Raw genomic sequence first — 23,619 nt, forward strand, 5'->3', positions numbered from 1 at the left:
GAGTGAGGGGGGGGGACAGAGTCGGTGAGTGAGGCGGGACTGAGAGTCGGTGAGTGAGGCGGGACTGAGAGTCGGTGACTGGGGAGGGGACTGAGAGTCGGTGAGTGAGGTGGGGGACTGAAAATCGGTGAGTGAGGGCGGGACTGAGAGTCGGTGAGTGTGGGGGGGGGGAGGACTGAGAGTCGCTGAGTGAGGGGGGGGACTGAGATTCGGTGAGTGAGGGGGGACTGAGTGTCGCGGAGGGAGGGACTGAGTCGGTGAGTGAGGGGCGGACAGAGTCGGTGAGTGAGGGGCGGACAGAGTCGGTGAGTGAGGGGCGGACTGAGAGTCGGTGAGTGAGGGGCGGACTGAGAGTCGGTGAGTGAGGGAGGTACTGAGATTCGGTGAGTGAGGACGGACTGAGAGTCGGTGAGTGAGCGACTGAGAGTCGGTGAGTGAGGGGGGGGACTGAGATTCGGTGAGTGAGGGGGGACTGAGAGTCGGTGAGTGAGGGGGGACTGAGTGTCGGGGAGGGAGGGACTGAGAGTCGGTCAGTGAGGAGGCGACTGAGAGTCGGTGAGTGAGGGGGTGGTCAGAGTCGGTGAGTGAGGGGGGTCTGAGAGTCGGTGAGTGAGGGGGGACTGAGTCGGTGAGTGAGGGGAGGGACTGAGTCGGTGAGTGAGGGGAGGGACCGATTATCGGTGAGTGAGGGGGGACAGAGTCGGTGAGTGAGGGGGGACAGTCGGTGAGTGAGGGGGGACAGAGTCGGTGAGTGAGGGGGGGCAGAGAGTCGGGGAAGGAGGGACTGAGAGTCGGGGAAAGAGGGACTGAGAGTCGGGGAGGGAGGGGGGACTGAGTGTCGGTGAGTGATGGGGGGGACTGAGTGTCGGTGAGTGATTGGGGGGGTACTGAGTGTCGGTGAGTGAGGGGGGGGGGGGACTGAGTGTCGGTGAGTGAGGGGGACTGAGAGTCGGTGAGTGAGGGGGGACTGAGAGTCGGTGCGTGAGGGGGGACTGAGAGTCGGTGAGTGAGGTGGGACTGAGTGTTGGTGAGTGAGGGGGACTGAGAGTCGGTGAGTGAGGGGGGACTGAGAGTCGGTGAGTGAGGGGGGACTGAGAGTCGGTGAGTGAGGGGGGACTGAGAGTCGGTGAGTGAGGGGGGACTGAGAGTCGGTGAGTGAGGGGGGACTGAGAGTCGGTGAGTGAGGGGGGACTGAGAGTCGGTGAGTGAGGGGGGACTGAGAGTCGGTGAGTGAGGGGGGACTGAGAGTCGGTGAGTGAGGGGGGACTGAGAGTCGGTGAGTGAGGGGGGACTGAGAGTCGGTGAGTGAGGGGGGACTGAGAGTCGGTGAGTGAGGGGGGACTGAGAGTCGGTGAGTGAGGGGCGGGTCTGAGAGTCGGTGAGTGAGGGGGGGGACTGAGAGTCGGTGAGGGGTGGGTGGACTGACAGTCTGAGTGAGGGGGGACTGAGTGTCGGTGAGTGAGGGGGGGGACTGAGTGTCGGTGAGTGAGGGGGGGGACTGAGTGTCAGTGAGTGAGGGGGGGGACTGAGAGTCGGTGAGTGAGGGGGTGACTGATAGTCGGTGAGTGAGGGGGGGGGGACTGAGTCGGTGAGTGAGGGGGGGGGGGGACTGAGTCGGTGAGTGAGGGGGGGGGGGAACTGAGTGTCGGTGAGTGAGGGGGGGGACTGAGTGTCGGTGAGTGAGGGGGGGGACTGAGTGTCGGTGAGTGAGGGGGGGGACTGAGAGTCGGTGAGTGAGGGGGTGACTGATAGTCGGTGAGTGAGGGGGGGGGGACTGAGTCGGTGAGTGAGGGGGGGGGGGGACTGAGTCGGTGAGTGAGGGGGGGGGGACTGAGAGTCGGTGAGTGAGGGGGGGGGACTGAGAGTCGGTGAGTGAGGGGGGGGGACTGAGTGTCGGTGAGTGAGGGGGGGGGGATAGTGTCGGTGAGTGAGGGGGGGGACAGTGTCGGTGAGTGAGGGGGGGGACAGTGTCGGTGAGTGAGGGGGGACTGAGTCGGTGAGTGAGGGGCGGACTGAGAGTCGGCGAGTGAGGGAGGGACTGAGATTCGGCGAGTGAGGGGGGACTGAGTGTCGGGGAGGGAGGGACTGAGAGTCGGTGAGTGAGGGGGGGGACTGAGAGTCGGTGAGTGAGGGGGGGGGACTGAGTGTTGGTGAGTGAGGGGGGACTGAGTGTCGGTGAGTGAGGGTAGGGACTGAGATGCGGCGAGTGAGGGGGGGACTGAGTGTCGGGGAGGGAGGGACTGAGAGTCGGTGAGTGAGGGGGGGGACTGAGAGTCGGTGAGTGAGGTGGGGGGACTGAGTGTCGGTGAGTGAGGGGGGACTGAGTGTCGGTGAGTGAGGGGGGGACTGAGTCGGTGAGTGAGGGGGGGACTGAGAGTCGGTGAGTGAGGGGGGGGACTGAGTGTCGGTGAGTGAGGGGGGACTGAGTGTCGGTGAGTGAGGGGGGGGACTGAGTCGGTGAGTGAGGGGGGACTGAGTGTCGGGGAGGGAGGGGCTGAGTCGGTGAGTGAGGGGAGGGGCTGAGAGTCGGTGAGTGAGGGGGGACTGAGAGTCGGTGAGTGAAGGGGGACTGAGAGTCGGGGAGGGAGGGACTGAGTCGGGGAGTGAGGGGGACTGCGAGTCGGGGAGGGAGGGACTGAGAGTCGGGGTGGGAGGGGGGGACTGAGAGTCAGTGAGTGAAGGGGGGAACAGAAAGTCGGTGAGTGAGGGGGGGGACAGAGTCGGTGAGTGAGGGGGGGACAGAGTCGGTGAGTGAGGGGGGGGCTGAGAGTCGGTGACTGAGGGGGGGGACTGAGAGTCGGTGAGTGAGGGGCACTGCGAGTCGGTGAGTGAGGGGGGACTGCGAGTCGGTGAGTGAGGGGGGACTGCGAGTCGGTGAGTGAGGGGGGGACTGAGTGTCGGTGAGTGAGGGGGGAGTGAGTGTCGGGGAGGGAGGGACTGAGTCGCTGAGTGAGGGAGGGGACTGAGTCTCGGTGTGTGAGGGGGGGGACTGTGTGTCGGTGAGTGAGGGGGGACTGAGTCGGTGAGTGAGGGGGGACTGAGAGTCGGTGAGTGAGGGGGGACTGAGTCGGTGAGTGAGGGGGGACTGAGTCGGTGAGTGAGGGGGGACTGAGTCGGTGAGTGAGGGGGAACTGAGAGTCGGTGAGTGAGGAGGGGACTGAGAGTCGGTGAATGAGGGGGGACTGAGAGTCGGTGAGTGAGGGGCGGGTCTGAGAGTCGGTGAGTGAGGGGGGGACTGAGAGTCGGTGAGTGAGGGGCGGTGAGTGAGGGGGGACTGAGAGTCGGTGAGTGAGGGGGGGACTGAGTGTCGGTGAGTGAGGGGGGACTGAGAGTCGGTGAGTGAGGGGGGACTGAGAGTCGGTGAGTGTGGGGGGACTGAGAGTCGGTGAGTGTGGGGGGACTGAGAGTCGGTGAGTGAGGGGGGACTGAGAGTCGGTGAGTGAGGGGGGACTGAGAGTCGGTGAGTGAGGGGGGACTGAGAGTCGGTGAGTGAGGGGGGACTGAGAGTCGGTGAGTCAGGGGCGGGTCTGAGAGTCGGTGAGTGATGGGGGGGACTGAGTCGGTCAGTGAGGGGGGACTGAGAGTCGGGGAGGGAGGGACTGAGTCGGTGAGTGAGGGGGAACTGAGAGTCGGTGAGTGAGGGGGGACTGAGTGTCGGTGAGTGAGGGGGGGGACTGAGTGTCGGGGAGTGAGGGGGGGGACTGAGAGTCGGTGAGTGAGGGGGGACTGAGTCGGTGAGTGAGGGGGGACTGAGGGACAGGGGAGGGAGGGACTGAGTTGGTGAGTGAGGGGAGGGACTGCGAGTCTGTGAGTGAGCGACAGAGTCGGTGAGTGAGGGGCGGACTGAGAGTCGGTGAGTGAGGGGGTGACTGATAGTCGGTGAGTGAGGGGGGGGGACTGAGAGTCGGTGAGTGAGGGGGGGGGACTGAGCGTCGGTGAGAGAGGGGGGGACTGAGTGTCGGTGAGTGAGGGGGGGGACTGCGTCGGTGAGTGAGGGGGGACTGCGTCGGTGAGTGAGGGGGGACAGAGTCGGGGAGGGAGGGACTGAGTCGCTGAGTGAGGGGCGGACCGAGTCGGTGAGTGAGGGAGGGACTGAGATTCGGCGAGTGAGGGGGGACTGAGTGTCGGGGAGGGAGGGACTGAGAGTCGGTGAGTGAGGGGGGGGGACTGAGTGTCGGCGAGTGAGGGGGGACTGAGTGTCGGGGAGGGAGGGGGGGACTGAGTCGGTGAGTGAGGGGGGGCTGAGAGTCGGGGAGGGAGGGACTGAGAGTCGGGGTGGGAGGGGGGGGACTGAGAGTCGGTGAGTGAAGGGGGGAAACAGAAAATCGGTGAGTGAGGGGGGGGACAGAGTCGGTGAGTGAGGGAGGGGCTGAGAGTCGGTGACTGGGGGGGGGACTGAGAGTCGGTGAGTGAGGCGGGACTGAGAGTCGGTGAGTGAGGCGGGACTGAGAGTCGGTGACTGGGGGGGGGGACTGAGAGTCGGTGAGTGAGGTGGGGGACTGAAAATCGGTGAGTGAGGGCGGGACTGAGAGTCGGTGAGTGTGGGGGGGGGGAGGACTGAGAGTCGCTGAGTGAGGGGGGGGACTGAGATTCGGTGAGTGAGGGGGGACTGAGTGTCGCGGAGGGAGGGACAGAGTCGGTGAGTGAGGGGCGGACAGAGTCGGTGAGTGAGGGGCGGACAGAGTCGGTGAGTGAGGGGCGGACTGAGAGTCGGTGAGTGAGGGGCGGACTGAGATTCGGTGAGTGAGGACGGACTGAGAGTCGGTGAGTGAGCGACTGAGAGTCGGTGAGTGAGGGGGGGGACTGAGATTCGGTGAGTGAGGTGGGACTGAGAGTCGGTGAGTGAGGGGGGACTGAGTGTCGGGGAGGGAGGGACTGAGAGTCGGTCAGTGAGGAGGCGACTGAGAGTCGGTGAGTGAGGGGGTGGTCAGAGTCGGTGAGTGAGGGGGGTCTGAGAGTCGGTGAGTGAGGGGGGACTGAGAGTCGGTGAGTGAGGGGAGGGACTGAGTCGGTGAGTGAGGGGAGGGACCGATTATCGGTGAGTGAGGGGGGACAGAGTCGGTGAGTGAGGGGGGACAGTCGGTGAGTGAGGGGGGACAGAGTCGGTGAGTGAGGGGGGGCAGAGAGTCGGGGAAGGAGGGACTGAGAGTCGGGGAAGGAGGGACTGAGAGTCGGGGAGGGAGGGGGGACTGAGTGTCGGTGAGTGATGGGGGGGGACTGAGTGTCGGTGAGTGATTGGGGGGGTACTGAGTGTCGGTGAGTGAGGGGGGGGGGGACTGAGTGTCGGTGAGTGAGGGGGACTGAGAGTCGGTGAGTGAGGGGGGGACTGAGAGTCTGTGCGTGAGGGGGGACTGAGAGTCGGTGAGTGAGGTGGGACTGAGTGTTGGTGAGTGAGGGGGACTGAGAGTCGGTGAGTGAGGGGGGACTGAGAGTCGGTGAGTGAGGGGGGACTGAGAGTCGGTGAGTGAGGGGGGACTGAGAGTCGGTGAGTGAGGGGGGTCTGAGAGTCGGTGAGTGAGGGGGGACTGAGAGTCGGTGAGTGAGGGGGGACTGAGAGTCGGTGAGTGAGGGGGGGGACTGAGAGTCGGTGAGTGAGGGGCGGGTCTGAGAGTCGGTGAGTGAGGGGGGGGACTGAGAGTCGGTGAGGGGGGGGGGGGGGGACTGAGAGTCGGTGAGTGAGGGGGGGGGACTGAGTCGGTGAGTGAGGGGGGGGGATAGTGTCGGTGAGTGAGGGGGGGGACAGTGTCGGTGAGTGAGGGGCGGACTGAGAGTCGGCGAGTGAGGGAGGGACTGAGATTCGGCGAGTGAGGGGGGACTGAGTGTCGGGGAGGGAGGGACTGAGAGTCGGTGAGTGAGGGGGGGGACTGAGTGTCGGTGAGTGAGGGGGGACTGAGTGTCGGTGAGTGAGGGTAGGGACTGAGATTCGGCGAGTGAGGGGGGGGACTGAGTGTCGGGGAGGGAGGGACTGAGAGTCGGTGAGTGAGGGGGGGGACTGAGAGTCGGTGAGTGAGGTGGGGGGACTGAGTGTCGGTGAGTGAGGGGGGACTGAGTGTCGGTGAGTGAGGGGGGGACTGAGTCGGTGAGTGAGGGGGGGACTGAGAGTCGGTGAGTGAGGGGGGGGGGACTGAGTGTCGGTGAGTGAGGGGGGACTGAGTGTCGGTGAGTGAGGGGGGGGGACTGAGTCGGTGAGTGAGGGGGGACTGAGTGTCGGGGAGGGAGGGGCTGAGTCGGTGAGTGAGGGGAGGGACTGAGAGTCGGTGAGTGAGGGGGGACTGAGAGTCGGTGAGTGAAGGGGGACTGAGAGTCGGGGAGGGAGGGACTGAGTCGGGGAGTGAGGGGGACTGCGAGTCGGGGAGGGAGGGACTGAGAGTCGGGGTGGGAGGGGGGGACTGAGAGTCGGTGAGTGAAGGGGGGAACAGAAAGTCGGTGATTGAGGGGGGGGACAGAGTCGGTGAGTGAGGGGGGGGACAGAGTCGGTGAGTGAGGGGGGGGACGAGAGTCGGTGACTGAGGGGGGGGACTGAGAGTCGGTGAGTGAGGTGGGACTGAGTGTCGGTGAGTGAGGTGGGACTGAGTGTCGGTGAGTGAGGTGGGACTGAGTGTCGGTGAGTGAGGTGGGACTGAGTGTCGGTGAGTGAGGTGGGACTGAGTGTCGGTGAGTGAGGGGAGGGACTGAGTATCGGTGAGTGAGGGGGGACTGAGAGTCGGTGAGTGAGGGGGGGGGACTGAGGGACGGGGGACTGAGAGTCGGTGAGTGAGGGGGTGGACTGAGAGTCGGGGAGGGAGGGACTGAGTCGGTGAGTGAGGGGCCGACTGAGAGTCGGTGAGTGAGGGGGGACTGAGAGTCGGTGAGTGAGGGGGGACTGAGAGTCGGTGAGTGAGGGGGGACTGAGAGTCGGTGAGTGAGGGGGGACTGAGAGTCGGTGAGTGAGGGGGGACAGAGAGTCGGTGAGTGAGGGAGGGACTGAGTCGGTGAGTGAGGGAGGTACTGAGATTCGGTGAGTGAGGACGGACTGAGTGTCGGTGAGTGAGCGACTGAGAGTCGGTGAGTGAGGGAGGGGACTGAGATTCGGTGAGTGAGGGGGGACTGAGAGTCGGTGAGTGAGGGGGGACTGAGTGTCGGGGAGGGAGGGACTGAGAGTCGGTCAGTGAGGAGGGGACTGAGAGTCGGTGAGTGAGGGGGTGGTCAGAGTTGGTGAGTGAGGGGGGTCTGAGAGTTGGTGAGTGAGGGGGGTCTGAGAGTTGGTGAGTGAGGGGGGACTGAGAGTCGGTGAGTGAGGGGGGACTGAGAGTCGGTGAGTGAGGGGGGACTAAGAGTCGGATGGAGGGACTGAGAGTCGGTGAGTGAGGGAGTGACTGAGAGTCGGTGAGTGAGGGAGGGACTGAGAGTCGGTGAGTGAGGGGGGGACTGAGTCGGTGAGTGAGGGGAGGGACCGTTTATCGGTGAGTGAGGGGGGACTGAGAGTCGGTGAGTAAGGGGGGACTGAGGTACAGGAGGGACTGAGAGTCGGGGAAGGAGGGACTGAGAGTCGGGGAAGGAGGGACTGAGAGTCGGGGAAGGAGGGACTGAGAGTCGGGGAAGGAGGGACTGAGAGTCGGGGAAGGAGGGACTGAGAGTCGGGGAAGGAGGGACTGAGAGTCGGGGAAGGAGGGACTGAGAGTCGGGGAAGGAGGGACTGAGAGTCGGGGAAGGAGGGACTGAGAGTCGGGGAAGGAGGGACTGAGAGTCGGGGAAGGAGGGACTGAGAGTCGGGGAAGGAGGGACTGAGAGTCGGGGAAGGAGGGACTGAGAGTCGGGGAAGGAGGGACTGAGAGTCGGGGAAGGAGGGACTGAGAGTCGGGGAAGGAGGGACTGAGAGTCGGGGAAGGAGGGACTGAGAGTCGGGGAAGGAGGGACTGAGAGTCGGGGAAGGAGGGACTGAGAGTCGGGGAGGGAGGGACTGAGAGTCGGGGAGGGAGGGACTGAGAGTCGGTGAGTGAGGTGGGACTGAGTGTCGGTGAGTGAGGTGGGACTGAGTGTCGGTGAGTGAGGTGGGACTGAGTGTCGGTGAGTGAGGTGGGACTGAGTGTCGGTGAGTGAGGTGGGACTGAGTGTCGGTGAGTGAGGTGGGACTGAGTGTCGGTGAGTGAGGTGGGACTGAGTGTCGGTGAGTGAGGTGGGACTGAGTGTCGGTGAGTGAGGTGGGACTGAGTGTCGGTGAGTGAGGTGGGACTGAGTGTCGGTGAGTGAGGTGGGACTGAGTGTCGGTGAGTGAGGTGGGACTGAGTGTCGGTGAGTGAGGTGGGACTGAGTGTCGGTGAGTGAGGTGGGACTGAGTGTCGGTGAGTGAGGTGGGACTGAGTGTCGGTGAGTGAGGTGGGACTGAGTGTCGGTGAGTGAGGTGGGACTGAGTGTCGGTGAGTGAGGTGGGACTGAGTGTCGGTGAGTGAGGTGGGACTGAGTGTCGGTGAGTGAGGTGGGACTGAGTGTCGGTGAGTGAGGTGGGACTGAGTGTCGGTGAGTGAGGTGGGACTGAGTGTCGGTGAGTGAGGTGGGACTGAGTGTCGGTGAGTGAGGTGGGACTGAGTGTCGGTGAGTGAGGTGGGACTGAGTGTCGGTGAGTGAGGTGGGACTGAGTGTCGGTGAGTGAGGTGGGACTGAGTGTCGGTGAGTGAGGTGGGACTGAGTGTCGGTGAGTGAGGTGGGACTGAGTGTCGGTGAGTGAGGGGAGGGACTGAGTATCGGTGAGTGAGGGGGGACTGAGAGTCGGTGAGTGAGGGGGGGGACTGAGGGACGGGGGACTGAGAGTCGGTGAGTGAGGGGGTGGACTGAGAGTCGGGGAGGGAGGGACTGAGTCGGTGAGTGAGGGGGGACAGAGTCGGTGAGTGAGGGGGGACAGAGTCGGTGAGTGAGGGGGGACTGAGAGTCGGTGAGTGAGGGGGGACTGAGAGTCGGTGAGTGAGGGGGGACTGAGAGTCGGTGAGTGAGGGGGGACAGTGTCGGTGAGTGAGGGGGGACAGAGTCGGTGAGTGAGGTGGTGACTGAGAGTCGGTGAGTGAGGGGGGGACTGAGAGTCGATGAGTGAGGGGGGGACAGAGTCGGTGAGTGAGGGGGGGTCTGAGTCGGTGAGTGAGGGGGGGTCTGAGTATCGGTGAGTGAGGGGAGGGACTGAGTATCGGTGAGTGAGGGGAGGGACTGAGTATCGGTGAGTGAGGAGGGACTGAGAGTCGGTGAGTGAGGGGAGGGACTGAGTATCGGTGAGTGAGGGGGGACAGAGTCGGTGAGTGGGGGGGGGACTGACAGTCTGAGTGAGGGAGGGGCTGAGAGTCGGTGAGTGAGGGGGGGGACTGAGGGACGGGGGACTGAGAGTCGGTGAGTGAGGCGGGACTGAGAGTCGGTGAGTGAGGGGGTGGACTGAGAGTCGGGGAGGGAGGGACTGAATCGGTGAGTGAGGAGCGGACTGAGAGTCGGTGAGTGAGAGGTGTCTGAGTGACCGTGAGTGAGGGGGGACTGAGTGTCGGGGCGGGAGGGACTGAGAGTCAGTGAGTGAGGGGGGGACTGAGTCGGTGAGTGAGGGGGGACTGAGAGTCAGTGAGGGGGTGGGACTGAGGGACGGGGGACAGAGAGTCGGTGAGTGACGATGGGACTGAGTGTCGGGGAGGGAGGGACTGAGAGTCGGTGAGTGACGATGGGACTGGGAGTCGGTGAGTGAGGGGGGGACTGAGAGTCGGTGAGTGAGGGAGCGACTGAGAGTCGGTGAGTGAGGGAGGGACTGAGAGTCGGTGAGTGGGGGGGACTGAGGGACGGGGGACTGAGAGTCAGTGAGTGAGGGGGGACTGAGAGTCGGGGAGGGAGGGACGGAGCGTCGGTGACGAGGGGGTGGACTGAGAGTCGGTGAGTGAGGGGGGGGACTGAGAGTCGGTGAGTGAGGGGGGGACTGAGAGTCGGTGAGTGAGGGGGGGGACTGAGTCGGTGAGTGAGGGGGGGACTGAGTATCGGTGAGTGAGGGGAGGGACTGAGTATCGGTGAGTGAGGGGGGACTGAGAGTCGGTGAGTGAGGGGGGGGGACTGAGGGACGGGGGACTGAGAGTCGGTGAGTGAGGGGGGACTGAGAGTCGGGGAGGGAGGGACTGAGAGTCGGTGAGTGAGGGGAGGGACTGAGTCGGTGAGTGAGGGGCGGACTGAGAGTCGGTGAGTGAGGGGGGACTGAGAGTCGGTGAGTGAGGGGGGACTGAGAGTCGGTGAGTGAGGGGGGACTGAGAGTCGGTGAGTGAGGGGGGACAGAGAGTCGGTGAGTGAGGGGGGACAGAGAGTCGGTGAGTGAGGGGGGACAGAGAGTCGGGGAGGGAGGGACTGAGAGTCGGTGAGTGAGGGGGGGACTGAGAGTCGGTGATTGAGAGGGGGACTGAGAGTCGGTGAGTGAGGGGGGACTGAGAGTCGGTGAGTGAGGGGGGACTGAGAGTCGGTGAGTGAGGGGGGGACTGAGAGTCGGTGAGTGAGGGGGGACTGAGAGTCGGTGAGTGAGGGGGGGGACTGAGAGTCGGTGAGTGAGGGGGGACTGAGAGTCGGTGAGTGAGGGGGGACTGAGAGTCGGTGAGTGAGGGGGGACTGAGAGTCGGTGAGTGAGGGGGGGACAGTGTCGGTGAGTGAGGGGGGGACAGTGTCGGTGAGTGAGGGGAGGGACTGAGTATCGGTGAGTGAGGGGAGACTGATGGACAGGGGACAGAGAGTCGGTGAGTGAGGGGGGACAGAGTCGGTGAGTGAGGGGGGACTGTGAGTCGGTGAGTGAGGGGGGACTGAGAGTCGGTGAGTGAGGGGGGACTGAGAGTCGGTGAGTGAGGGGGGACCGAGAGTCGCTGAGTGAGGGGGGACCGAGAGTCGCTGAGTGAGGGGGGACTGAGTGTCGGTGAGTGAGGGGGGACTGAGTGTCGATGAGTGAGGGGGGACTGAGTGTCGCGGAGGGAGGGACTGAGAGTCGGTAAGTGAGGGGGGACTGAGAGTCGGTGAGTGAGGGAGTGACTGAGAGTCGGTGAGTGAGGGGGAACTGAGAGTCGGTGAGTGAGGGGGTGACTGATGGACAGGGGACAGAGAGTCGGTGAGTGAGGGGGGACAGAGTCGGTGAGTGAGGGGGGACAGAGTCGGTGAGTGAGGGGGGACAGAGTCGGTGAGTGAGGGGGGACAGAGTCGGTGAGTGAGGGGGGACAGAGTCGGTGAGTGAGGGGGGACAGAGTCGGTGAGTGAGGGGGGACAGAGTCGGTGAGTGAGGGGGGACAGAGTCGGTGAGTGAGGGGGGACAGAGTCGGTGAGTGAGGGGGGACAGAGTCGGTGAGTGAGGGGGGACAGAGTCGGGGAGGGAGGGGGGACTGAGTGTCGGTGAGTGATTGGGGGGGGACTGAGTGTCAGTGAGTAAGTGGGGGGGGACTGAGTGTCGGTGAGTGAGGGGGGACTGAGAGTCGGTGAGTGAGGTGGGACTGAGTGTCGGTGAGTGAGGAGGGACTGAGTGTCGGTGAGTGAGGGGGGACTGAGAGTCGGTGAGTGAGGGGGGACTGAGAGTCGGTGAGTGAGGGAGGGACTGAGAGTCGGTGAGTGAGGGGGGACTGAGAGTCGGTGAGTGAGGGGGGACTGAGAGTCGGTGAGTGAGGGGGGACTGAGAGTCGGTGAGTGAGGGGGGACTGAGAGTCGGTGAGTGAGGGGCGACTGAGAGTCGGTGAGTGAGGGGGGAAACTGAGAGTCGGTGAGTGAGGGGGGACTGAGAGTCGGTGAGTGAGGGGGGACTGAGAGTCGGTGAGTGAGGGGGGGACTGAGAGTCGGTGAGTGAGGGGGGACTGAGAGTCGGTGAGTGAGGGGGGGGACTGAGAGTCGGTGAGTGAGGGGGGACTGAGAGTCGGTGAGTGAGGGGGGACTGAGAGTCGGTGAGTGAGGGGGGACTGAGAGTCGGTGAGTGAGGGGGGGACAGTGTCGGTGAGTGAGGGGGGGACAGTGTCGGTGAGTGAGGGGAGGGACTGAGTATCGGTGAGTGAGGGGAGACTGATGGACAGGGGACAGAGAGTCGGTGAGTGAGGGGGGACAGAGTCGGTGAGTGAGGGGGGACTGTGAGTCGGTGAGTGAGGGGGGACTGAGAGTCGGTGAGTGAGGGGGGACTGAGAGTCGGTGAGTGAGGGGGGACCGAGAGTCGCTGAGTGAGGGGGGACCGAGAGTCGCTGAGTGAGGGGGGACTGAGTGTCGGTGAGTGAGGGGGGACTGAGTGTCGATGAGTGAGGGGGGACTGAGTGTCGCGGAGGGAGGGACTGAGAGTCGGTAAGTGAGGGGGGACTGAGAGTCGGTGAGTGAGGGAGTGACTGAGAGTCGGTGAGTGAGGGGGAACTGAGAGTCGGTGAGTGAGGGGGTGACTGATGGACAGGGGACAGAGAGTCGGTGAGTGAGGGGGGACAGAGTCGGTGAGTGAGGGGGGACAGAGTCGGTGAGTGAGGGGGGACAGAGTCGGTGAGTGAGGGGGGACAGAGTCGGTGAGTGAGGGGGGACAGAGTCGGTGAGTGAGGGGGGACAGAGTCGGTGAGTGAGGGGGGACAGAGTCGGTGAGTGAGGGGGGACAGAGTCGGTGAGTGAGGGGGGACAGAGTCGGTGAGTGAGGGGGGACAGAGTCGGTGAGTGAGGGGGGACAGAGTCGGTGAGTGAGGGGGGACAGAGTCGGGGAGGGAGGGGGGACTGAGTGTCGATGAGTGATGGGGGGGACTGAGTGTCGGTGAGTGATTGGGGGGGGACTGAGTGTCAGTGAGTAAGTGGGGGGGGACTGAGTGTCGGTGAGTGAGGGGGGACTGAGAGTCGGTGAGTGAGGTGGGACTGAGTGTCGGTGAGTGAGGAGGGACTGAGTGTCGGTGAGTGAGGGGGGACTGAGAGTCGGTGAGTGAGGGGGGACTGAGAGTCGGTGAGTGAGGGAGGGACTGAGAGTCGGTGAGTGAGGGGGGACTGAGAGTCGGTGAGTGAGGGGGGACTGAGAGTCGGTGAGTGAGGGGGGACTGAGAGTCGGTGAGTGAGGGGGGACTGAGAGTCGGTGAGTGAGGGGCGACTGAGAGTCGGTGAGTGAGGGGGGAAACTGAGAGTCGGTGAGTGAGGGGGGACTGAGAGTCGGTGATGGAGGGGGGACTGAGAGTCGGGGAGGGAGGGACTGAGTCGGTGAGTGAGGGGCGGACTGAGAGTCGGTGAGTGAGGGGCGGACTGAGAGTCGGTGAGTGAGGGGGGGGACTGAGAGTCGGTGATTGAGGGGGGACTGAGAGTCGGGGAGGGAGGGACTGAGTCGGTGAGTGAGGGGCGGACTGAGAGTCGGTGAGTGAGGGGCGGACTGAGAGTCGGTGAGTGAGGGAGGGACTGAGAGTCGGTGAGTGAGGGAGGGACTGAGTCGGTGAGTGAGGGAGGTACTGAGATTCGGTGAGTGAGGACGGACTGAGTGTCGGTGAGTGAGCGACTGAGAGTCGGTGAGTGAGGGAGGGGACTGAGATTTGGTAAGTGAGGGGGGACTGAGAGTCGGTGAGTGAGGGGGGACTGAGTGTCGGGGAGGGAGGGACTGAGAGTCGGTCAGTGAGGAGGGGACTGAGAGTCGGTGAGTGAGGGGGTGGTCAGAGTCGGTGAGTGAGGGGGGTCTGAGAGTTGGTGAGTGAGGGGGGTCTGAGAGTTGGTGAGTGAGGGGGGACTGAGAGTCGGTGAGTGAGGGGGGACTGAGAGTCGGTGAGTGAGGGGGGACTAAGAGTCGGATGGAGGGACTGAGAGTCGGTGAGTGAGGGAGGGACTGAGAGTCGGTGAGTGAGGGAGGGACTGAGTCGGTGAGTGAGGGAGGGACTGAGAGTCGGTGAGTGAGGGGGGGACTGAGTCGGTGAGTGAGGGGGGGGACTGAGAGTCGGTGAGTGAGGGGAGGGACCGTTTATCGGTGAGTAAGGGGGGACTGAGAGTCGGTGAGTAAGGGGGGACTGAGGTACAGGAGGGACTGAGAGTCGGGGAAGGAGGGACTGAGAGTCGGGGAAGGAGGGACTGAGAGTCGGGGAAGGAGGGACTGAGAGTCGGGGAAGGAGGGACTGAGAGTCGGGGAAGGAGGGACTGAGAGTCGGGGAAGGAGGGACTGAGAGTCGGGGAAGGAGGGACTGAGAGTCGGGGAAGGAGGGACTGAGAGTCGGGGAAGGAGGGACTGAGAGTCGGGGAAGGAGGGACTGAGAGTCGGGGAAGGAGGGACTGAGAGTCGGGGAAGGAGGGACTGAGAGTCGGGGAAGGAGGGACTGAGAGTCGGGGAAGGAGGGACTGAGAGTCGGGGAAGGAGGGACTGAGAGTCGGGGAAGGAGGGACTGAGAGTCGGGGAAGGAGGGACTGAGAGTCGGGGAAGGAGGGACTGAGAGTCGGGGAAGGAGGGACTGAGAGTCGGGGAAGGAGGGACTGAGAGTCGGGGAAGGAGGGACTGAGAGTCGGGGAAGGAGGGACTGAGAGTCGGGGAAGGAGGGACTGAGAGTCGGGGAAGGAGGGACTGAGAGTCGGGGAAGGAGGGACTGAGAGTCGGGGAAGGAGGGACTGAGAGTCGGGGAAGGAGGGACTGAGAGTCGGGGAAGGAGGGACTGAGAGTCGGGGAAGGAGGGACTGAGAGTCGGGGAAGGAGGGACTGAGAGTCGGGGAAGGAGGGACTGAGAGTCGGGGAAGGAGGGACTGAGAGTCGGGGAAGGAGGGACTGAGAGTCGGGGAAGGAGGGACTGAGAGTCGGGGAAGGAGGGACTGAGAGTCGGGGAAGGAGGGACTGAGAGTCGGGGAAGGAGGGACTGAGAGTCGGGGAAGGAGGGACTGAGAGTCGGGGAAGGAGGGACTGAGAGTCGGGGAAGGAGGGACTGAGAGTCGGGGAAGGAGGGACTGAGAGTCGGGGAGGGAGGGACTGAGAGTCGGGGAGGGAGGGACTGAGAGTCGGGGAGGGAGGGACTGAGAGTCGGGGAGGGAGGGACTGAGAGTCGGGGAGGGAGGGACTGAGAGTCGGGGAGGGAGGGACTGAGAGTCGGGGAAGGAGGGACTGAGAGTCGGGGAAGGAGGGACTGAGAGTCGGGGAAGGAGGGACTGAGAGTCGGGGAAGGAGGGACTGAGAGTCGGGGAAGGAGGGACTGAGAGTCGGGGAAGGAGGGACTGAGAGTCGGGGAGGGAGGGACTGAGAGTCGGGGAGGGAGGGACTGAGAGTCGGGGAGGGAGGGACTGAGAGTCGGGGAGGGAGGGGGCACTGAGTGTCGGTGAGTGAGGTGGGACTGAGTGTCGGTGAGTGAGGTGGGACTGAGTGTCGGTGAGTGAGGTGTGACTGAGTGTCGGTGAGTGAGGTGGGACTGAGTGTCGGTGAGTGAGGTGGGACTGAGTGTCGGTGAGTGAGGTGGGACTGAGTGTCGGTGAGTGAGGTGGGACTGAGTGTCGGTGAGTGAGGTGGGACTGAGTGTCGGTGAGTGAGGTGGGACTGAGTGTCGGTGAGTGAGGTGGGACTGAGTGTCGGTGAGTGAGGTGGGACTGAGTGTCGGTGAGTGAGGTGGGACTGAGTGTCGGTGAGTGAGGTGGGACTGAGTGTCGGTGAGTGAGGGGGGACTGAGAGTCGGTGAGTGAGGGGGGACTGAGAGTCGGTGAGTGAGGGGGGACTGAGAGTCGGTGAGTGAGGGGGGACTGAGAGTCGGTGAGTGAGGGGGGACTGAGAGTCGGTGAGTGAGGGGGGACTGAGAGTCGGTGAGTGAGGGGCGGGTCTGAGAGTCGGTGAGTGATGGGGGGGACTGAGTCGGTCAGTGAGGGGGGGACTGAGAGTCGGTGAGTGAGGGGGGACTGAGAGTCGGGGAGGGAGGGACTGAGTCGGTGAGTGAGGGGGAACTGAGAGTCGGTGAGTGAGGGGGGACTGAGTGTCGGTGAGTGAGGGGGGGGACTGAGTGTCGGTGAGTGATGGGGGGGACTGAGTCGGTCAGTGAGGGGGGGACTGAGAGTCGGTGAGTGAGGGGGGACTGAGAGTCGGGGAGGGAGGGACTGAGTCGGTGAGTGAGGGGGAACTGAGAGTCGGTGAGTGAGGGGGGACTGAGTGTCGGTGAGTGAGGGGGGGGACTGAGTGTCGGTGAGTGAGGGGGGGGACTGAGAGTCGGTGAGTGAGGGGGGACTGAGTCGGTGAGTGAGGGGGGACTGAGGGACAGGGGAGGGAGGGACTGAGTTGGTGAGTGAGGGGAGGGACTGCGAGTCTGTGAGTGAGCGACAGAGTCGGTGAGTGAGGGGCGGACTGAGAGTCGGTGAGTGAGGGGGTGACTGATAGTCGGTGAGTGAGGGGGGGGGACTGAGAGTCGGTGAGTGAGGGGGGGGGACTGAGAGTCGGTGAGAGAGGGGGGGACTGAGTGTCGGTGAGTGAGGGGGGGGACAGTGTCGGTGAGTGAGGGGGGACTGGGTCGGTGAGTGAGGGGGGACAGAGTCGGGGAGGGAGGGACTGAGTCGCTGAGTGAGGGGCGGACCGAGTCGGTGAGAGAGGGGGGACTGAGTGTCGGGGAGGGAGGGACTGAGAGTCGGTGAGTGAGGGGGGGACTGAGAGTCGGTGAGTGAGGAGGGGACTGAGAGTCGGTGAATGAGGGGGGACTGAGAGTCGGTGAGTGAGGGGGGACTGAGAGTCGGTGAGTGAGGGGGGGACTGAGTGTCGGTGAGTGAGGGGGGACTGAGAGTCGGTGAGTGAGGGGGGACTGAGAGTCGGTGAGTGAGGGGGGACTGAGAGTCGGTGAGTGAGGGGGGACTGAGTCGGTGAGTGATGGGGGGACTGAGTCGGTGAGTGAGGGGGGGACTGAGTGTCGGTGAGTGAGTGGGGGGACTGAGTGTCGGTGAGTGAGGTGGGGGACTGAGTCGGTGAGTGAGGGGGGACAGGGAATCAGTGAGTGAGGGGGGACAGGGAGTCGGTGAGTGAGGGGGGACAGGGAGTCGGTGAGTGAGGGGGGACAGAGTCGGTGAGTGAGGGGGGACAGGGAGTCGGTGAGTGAGGGGGGACGGAGTCGGTGAGTGAGGGGGGACGGGGAGTCGGTGAGTGAGGGGGGACAGGGAGTCGGTGAGTGAGGGGGGACAGAGTCGGTGAGTGAGGGGGGACTGAGAGTCGGGGAGGGACGGACTGAGTCGGTGAGTGAGGGGAGGGACTGGGAGTCTGTGAGTGAGCGACAGAGTCGGTGAGTGAGGGGCGGACTGAGAGTCGGTGAGTTTGGGGGGGGGGACTGACAGTCTGAGTGAGGGATGGGCTGAGAGTCGGTGAGTGAGGGGGGGGACTGAGGGACGGGGGACTGAGAGTCGGTGAGTGAGGGGGTGACTGATAGTCGGTGAGTGAGGGGGGGGGGACTGTGAGTCGGTGAGTGAGGGGGGGGGACTGAGAGTCGGTGAGTGAGGGGGGGGACTGAGTGTCGGTGAGTGAGGGGGGGGGGACAGTGTCGGTGAGTGAGGGAGGGACTGAGAGTCGGTGAGTGAGGGAGGGACTGAGAGTCGGTGACTGAGGGAGGGACTGAGATTCGGCGAGTGAGGGGGAACTGAGTGTCGGGGAGGGAGGGACTGAGAGTCGGTGAGTGAGGGGGGGGACTGAGTCGGTGAGTGAGGGGGGACTGAGTGTCGGGGAGGGAGGGACTGAGTCGGTGAGTGAGGGGAGGGACTGAGAGTCGGTGAGTGAGGGGGGGGACTGAGTGTCGGTGAGTGAGGGGGGGGGACAGTGTCGGTGAGTGAGGGGGGGACAGAGTCGGTGAGTGAGGGAGGGGCTGAGAGTCGGTGAGTGAGGCGGGACTGAGAGTCGGAGGGAGGGACTGAGAGTCAGTGAGTGATGCGGGGGACTGAGAGTCGGTGAGTGATGGGGGGGGACTGAGTCTTGGTGAGTGAGGGGGACGACTGAGTGTCGGTGAGTGAGTGGGGACTGAGAGTCGGTGAGTGAGGGGGGACTGAGAGTTGGTGAGTGAGGGGGTGACTGAGTCGGTGAGTGAGGGGGGGACAGTGTCGGTGAGTGAGGGGAGGGACTGAGTATCGGTGAGTGAGGGGGAACTGATGGACAGGGGACAGAGAGTCGGTGAGTGAGGGGGGACAGAGTCGGTGAGTGAGGGGGGACAGTCGGTGAGTGAGGGGGGACAGTCGGTGAGTGAGGGGGGACAGAGTCGGTGAGTGAGGGGGGACTGAGTGTCGGTGAGTGAGGGGGGACTGAGTGTCGGTGAGTGAGGGGGGACTGAGTGTCGGTGAGTGAGGGAGTGACTGAGAGTCGGTGAGTGAGGGAGTGACTGAGAGTCGGTGAGTGAGGGGGCACTGAGAGTCGGTGAGTGAGGGGGTGACTGATGGACAGGGGACAGAGAGTCGGTGAGTGAGGGGAGACAGAGTCGGTGAGTGAGGGGGGACAGAGTCGGTGAGTGAGGGGGGACTGAGAGTCGGGGAAGGAGGGACTGAGAGTCGGGGAGGGAGGGGGGACTGAGTGTCGATGAGTGATGGGGGGACTGAGTGTCGGTGAGTGATTGGGGGGGGACTGAGTGTCGGTGAGTGAGGAGGGACTGAGAGTCGGTGAGTGAGGTGGGACTGAGTGTCGGTGAGTGAGGGGGGACTGAGAGTCGGTGAGTGAGGGGGGACTGAGAGTCGGTGAGTGAGGGAGGGACTGAGAGTCGGTGAGTGAGGGAGGGACTGAGAGTCGGTGAGTGAGGGGGGACTGAGAGTCGGTGAGTGAGGGGGGACTGAGAGTCGCTGAGTGAGGGGGGAAACTGAGAGTCGGTGAGTGAGGGGGGACTGAGAGTCGGTGAGGGAGGGGGGACTGAGAGTCGGGGAGGGAGGGACTGAGTCGGTGAGTGAGGGGCGGACTGAGAGTCGGGGAGTGAGGGGCGGACTGAGAGTCGGGGAGTGAGGGGCGGACTGAGAGTCGGGGAGTGAGGGGCGGACTGAGAGTCGGGGAGTGAGGGGCGGACTGAGAGTCGGTGAGTGAGGGGCGGACTGAGAGTCGGTGAGTGAGGGGCGGACTGAGAGTCGGTGAGTGAGGGGCGGACTGAGAGTCGGTGAGTGAGGGGCGGACTGAGAGTCGGTGAGTGAGGGAGGGACTGAGAGTCGGTGAGTGAGGGAGGGACTGAGTCGGTGAGTGAGGGAGGTACTGAGATTCGGTGAGTGAGGACGTACTGAGAGTCGGTGAGTGAGCGACTGAGAGTCGGTGAGTGAGGGAGGGGACTGAGATTCGGTGAGTGAGGGGGGTCTGAGAGTTGGTGAGTGAGGGGGGACTGAGAGTCGGTGAGTGAGGGGGGACTGAGAGTCGGTGAGTGAGGGGGGACTAAGAGTCGGATGGAGGGACTGAGAGTCGGTCAGTGAGGAGGGGACTGAGAGTCGGTGAGTGAGGCGTTGGTCAGAGTCGGTGAGTGAGGGAGGGACCGATTATCGGTGAGTGAGGGGGGACTGAGAGTCGGTGAGTAAGGGGGGACTGAGGTACAGGGGACAGTGAATCGGTGAGTGAGGGGGGACAGAGTCGGTGAGTGAGGGGGGACTGAGAGTCGGGGAAGGAGGGACTGAGAGTCGGGGAAGGAGGGACTGAGAGTCGGGGAGGGAGGGGGGACTGAGTGTCGGTGAGTGATTGGGGCGTACTGAGTGTCGGTGAGTGAGGGGGGGGGGGACAGAGTGTCGGTGAGTGAGGTGGGACTGAGAGTCGGTGAGTGAGGGGGGACTGAGAGTCGGTGAGTGAGGGGGGGACTGAGTGTCGGTGAGTGAGGGGGGACTGAGAGTCGGTGAGTGAGGGGGGACTGAGAGTCGGTGAGTGAGGGGGGACTGAGAGTCGGTGAGTGAGGGGGGACTGAGAGTCGGTGAGTGAGGGGGGACTGAGAGTCGGTGAGTGAGGGGGGACTGAGAGTCGGTGAGTGAGGGGGGACTGAGAGTCGGTGAGTGAGGGGGGACTGAGAGTCGGTGAGTGAGGGGGGACTGAGAGTCGGTGAGTGAGGGGGGACTGAGAGTCGGTGAGTGAGGGGGGACTGAGAGTCGGTGAGTGAGGGGGGACTGAGAGTCGGTGAGTGAGGGGGGACTGAGAGTCGGTGAGTGAGGGGGGACTGAGAGTCGGTGAGTGAGGGGCGGGTCTGAGAGTCGGTGAGTGAGGGGGGGACTGAGAGTCGGTGAGTGAGGGGCGGGTCTGAGAGTCGGTGAGTGAAGGAGGGGCTGAGAGACGGTGAGTGAGGGGGGACTGAGAGTCGGGGAGGGAGGGGGGGGATTGCGAGTCGGTGAGTGATGGGGGGGACTGAGTCGGTCAGTGAGGGGGGACTGAGAGTCGGGGAGGGAGGGACTGAGTCGGTGAGTGAGGGGGAACTGAGAGTCGGTGAGTGAGGGGGGACTGAGTGTCGGTGAGTGAGGGGGGGGACTGAGTGTCGGTGAGTGAGGGGGGGGACTGAGAGTCGGTGAGTGAGGGGGGACTGAGTCGGTGAGTGAGGGGGGACTGAGGGACAGGGGAGGGAGGGACTGAGTCGGTGAGTGAGGGGAGGGACTGCGAGTCTGTGAGTGAGCGACAGAGTCGGTGAGTGAGGGGCGGACTGAGAGTCGGTGAGTGAGGGGGTGACTGATAGTCGGTGAGTGAGGGGGGGGACTGAGAGTCGGTGAGTGAGGGGGGGGGACTGAGAGTCGGTGAGTGAGGGGGGGACTGAGTGTCGGTGAGTGAGGGGGGGGACAGTGTCGGTGAGTGAGGGGGGACTGAGTCGGTGAGTGAGGGGGGACAGAGTCGGGGAGGGAGGGACTGAGTCGCTGAGTGAGGGGCGGACCGAGTCGGTGAGTGAGGGAGGGACTGAGATTCGGCGAGTGAGGGGGGACTGAGTGTCGGGGAGGGAGGGACTGAGAGTCGGTGAGTGAGGGGGGGACTGAGAGTCGGTGAGTGAGGGGGGGGGACTGAGTGTCGGTGAGTGAGGGGGGACTGAGTGTCGGTGAGTGAGGGGGGGGACTGAGATTCGGCGAGTGAGGGGGGACTGAGTGTCGGGGAGGGAGGGGGGAACTGAGTCGGTGAGTGAGGGGGGACTGAGTGTCGGTGAGTGAGGAGGGACTGAGAGTCGGTGAGTGAGGTGGGACTGAGTGTCGGTGAGTGAGGGGGGACTGAGAGTCGGTGAGTGAGGGGGGACTGAGAGTCGGTGAGTGAGGGAGGGACTGAGAGTCGGTGAGTGAGGGAGGGACTGAGAGTCGGTGAGTGAGGGGGGACTGAGAGTCGGTGAGTGAGGGGGGACTGAGAGTCGCTGAGTGAGGGGGGAAACTGAGAGTCGGTGAGTGAGGGGGGACTGAGAGTCGGTGAGGGAGGGGGGACTGAGAGTCGGGGAGGGAGGGACTGAGTCGGGGAGTGAGGGGCGGACTGAGAGTCGGGGAGTGAGGGGCGGACTGAGAGTCGGGGAGTGAGGGGCGGACTGAGAGTCGGTGAGTGAGGGGCGGACTGAGAGTCGGTGAGTGAGGGGCGGACTGAGAGTCGGTGAGTGAGGGGCGGACTGAGAGTCGGTGAGTGAGGGGCGGACTGAGAGTCGGTGAGTGAGGGGCGGACTGAGAGTCGGTGAGTGAGGGAGGGACTGAGAGTCGGTGAGTGAGGGAGGGACTGAGTCGGTGAGTGAGGGAGGTACTGAGATTCGGTGAGTGAGGACGTACTGAGAGTCGGTGAGTGAGCGACTGAGAGTCGGTGAGTGAGGGAGGGGACTGAGATTCGGTGAGTGAGGGGGGACTGAGAGTCGGTCAGTGAGGAGGGGACTGAGAGTCGGGGAGGGAGGGGGTGGTCAGAGTCGGTGAGTGAGGGGGGTCTGAGAGTTGGTGAGTGAGGGGGGACTGAGAGTCGGTGAGTGAGGGGGGACTGAGAGTCGGTGAGTGAGGGGGGACTAAGAGTCGGATGGAGGGACTGAGAGTCGGTCAGTGAGGAGGGGACTGAGAGTCGGTGAGTGAGGCGTTGGTCAGAGTCGGTGAGTGAGGGAGGGACCGATTATCGGTGAGTGAGGGGGGACTGAGAGTCGGTGAGTAAGGGTGGACTGAGGTACAGGGGACAGTGAATCGGTGAGTGAGGGGGGACAGAGTCGGTGAGTGAGGGGGGACAGAGTCGGTGAGTGAGGGGGGACTGAGAGTCGGGGAAGGAGGGACTGAGAGTCGGGGAAGGAGGGACTGAGAGTCGGGGAGGGAGGGGGGACTGAGTGTCGGTGAGTGATTGGGGCGTACTGAGTGTCGGTGAGTGAGGGGGGGGGGGACAGAGTGTCGGTGAGTGAGGTGGGACTGAGTGTCGGTGAGTGAGGGGGGACTGAGAGTCGGTGAGTGAGGGGGGGACTGAGTGTCGGTGAGTGAGGGGGGGGACTGAGAGTCGGTGAGTGAGGAGGGGACTGAGAGTCGGTGAATGAGGGGGGACTGAGAGTCGGTGAGTGAGGGGGGACTGAGAGTCGGTGAGTGAGGGGGGGACTGAGTGTCGGTGAGTGAGGGGGGACTGAGAGTCGGTGAGTGAGGGGGGACTGAGAGTCGGTGAGTGAGGGGGGACTGAGAGTCGGTGAGTGAGGGGGGACTGAGAGTCGGTGAGTGAGGGGGGACTGAGAGTCGGTGAGTGAGGGGGGACTGAGAGTCGGTGAGTGAGGGGGGACTGAGAGTCGGTGAGTGAGGGGGGACTGAGAGTCGGTGAGTGAGGGGGGACTGAGAGTCGGTGAGTGAGGGGGGACTGAGAGTCGGTGAGTGAGGGGGGACTGAGAGTCGGTGAGTGAGGGGCGGGTCTGAGAGTCGGTGAGTGAGGGGGGGACTGAGAGTCGGTGAGTGAGGGGCGGGTCTGAGAGTCGGTGAGTGAAGGAGGGGCTGAGAGACGGTGAGTGAGGCGGGACTGAGAGTCGGGGAGGGAGGGGGGGGATTGCGAGTCGGTGAGTGATGGGGGGGACTGAGTCGGTCAGTGAGGGGGGACTGAGAGTCGGGGAGGGAGGGACTGAGTCGGTGAGTGAGGGGGAACTGAGAGTCGGTGAGTGAGGGGGGACTGAGTGTCGGTGAGTGAGGGGGGGGACTGAGTGTCGGTGAGTGAGGGGGGGGACTGAGAGTCGGTGAGTGAGGGGGGACTGAGTCGGTGAGTGAGGGGGGACTGAGGGACAGGGGAGGGAGGGACTGAGTCGGTGAGTGAGGGGCGGACTGAGAGTCGGTGAGTGAGGGGGTGACTGATAGTCGGTGAGTGAGGGGGGGGGACTGAGAGTCGGTGAGTGAGGGGGGGGGACTGAGAGTCGGTGAGTGAGGGGGGGACTGAGTGTCGGTGAGTGAGGGGGGGGACAGTGTCGGTGAGTGAGGGGGGACTGAGTCGGTGAGTGAGGGGGGACAGAGTCGGGGAGGGAGGGACTGAGTCGCTGAGTGAGGGGCGGACCGAGTCGGTGAGTGAGGGAGGGACTGAGATTCGGCGAGTGAGGGGGGACTGAGTGTCGGGGAGGGAGGGACTGAGAGTCGGTGAGTGAAGGGGGGACTGAGAGTCGGTGAGTGAGGGGGGGGGACTGAGTGTCGGTGAGTGAGGGGGGACTGAGTGTCGGTGAGTGAGGGGGGGGACTGAGATTCGGCGAGTGAGGGGGGACTGAGTGTCGGGGAGGGAGGGGGGAACTGAGTCTGTGAGTGAGGGGGGACTGAGTGTCGGGGAGGGAGGGACTGAGTCGGTGAGTGAGGGGGGACTGAGAGTCTGTGAGTGAGGGGGGGCTGAGAGTC

The 23,619-nt window shown here is 64.2% G+C and overlaps 1 protein-coding gene across 2 annotated transcripts in view; it reads left to right on the plus strand.

Annotated features, from left to right (window-relative positions):
- The window catches only part of LOC140390257 (class I histocompatibility antigen, F10 alpha chain-like), a 175,934-nt gene that overhangs the window by 94,968 nt on the left and 57,347 nt on the right, over positions 1-23,619 (plus strand). The window lies entirely within an intron of this gene.

The sequence above is a fragment of the Scyliorhinus torazame genome, chromosome 14 (assembly GCF_047496885.1).
Source record: "Scyliorhinus torazame isolate Kashiwa2021f chromosome 14, sScyTor2.1, whole genome shotgun sequence".
Classification (NCBI taxonomy): domain Eukaryota; kingdom Metazoa; phylum Chordata; class Chondrichthyes; order Carcharhiniformes; family Scyliorhinidae; genus Scyliorhinus; species Scyliorhinus torazame.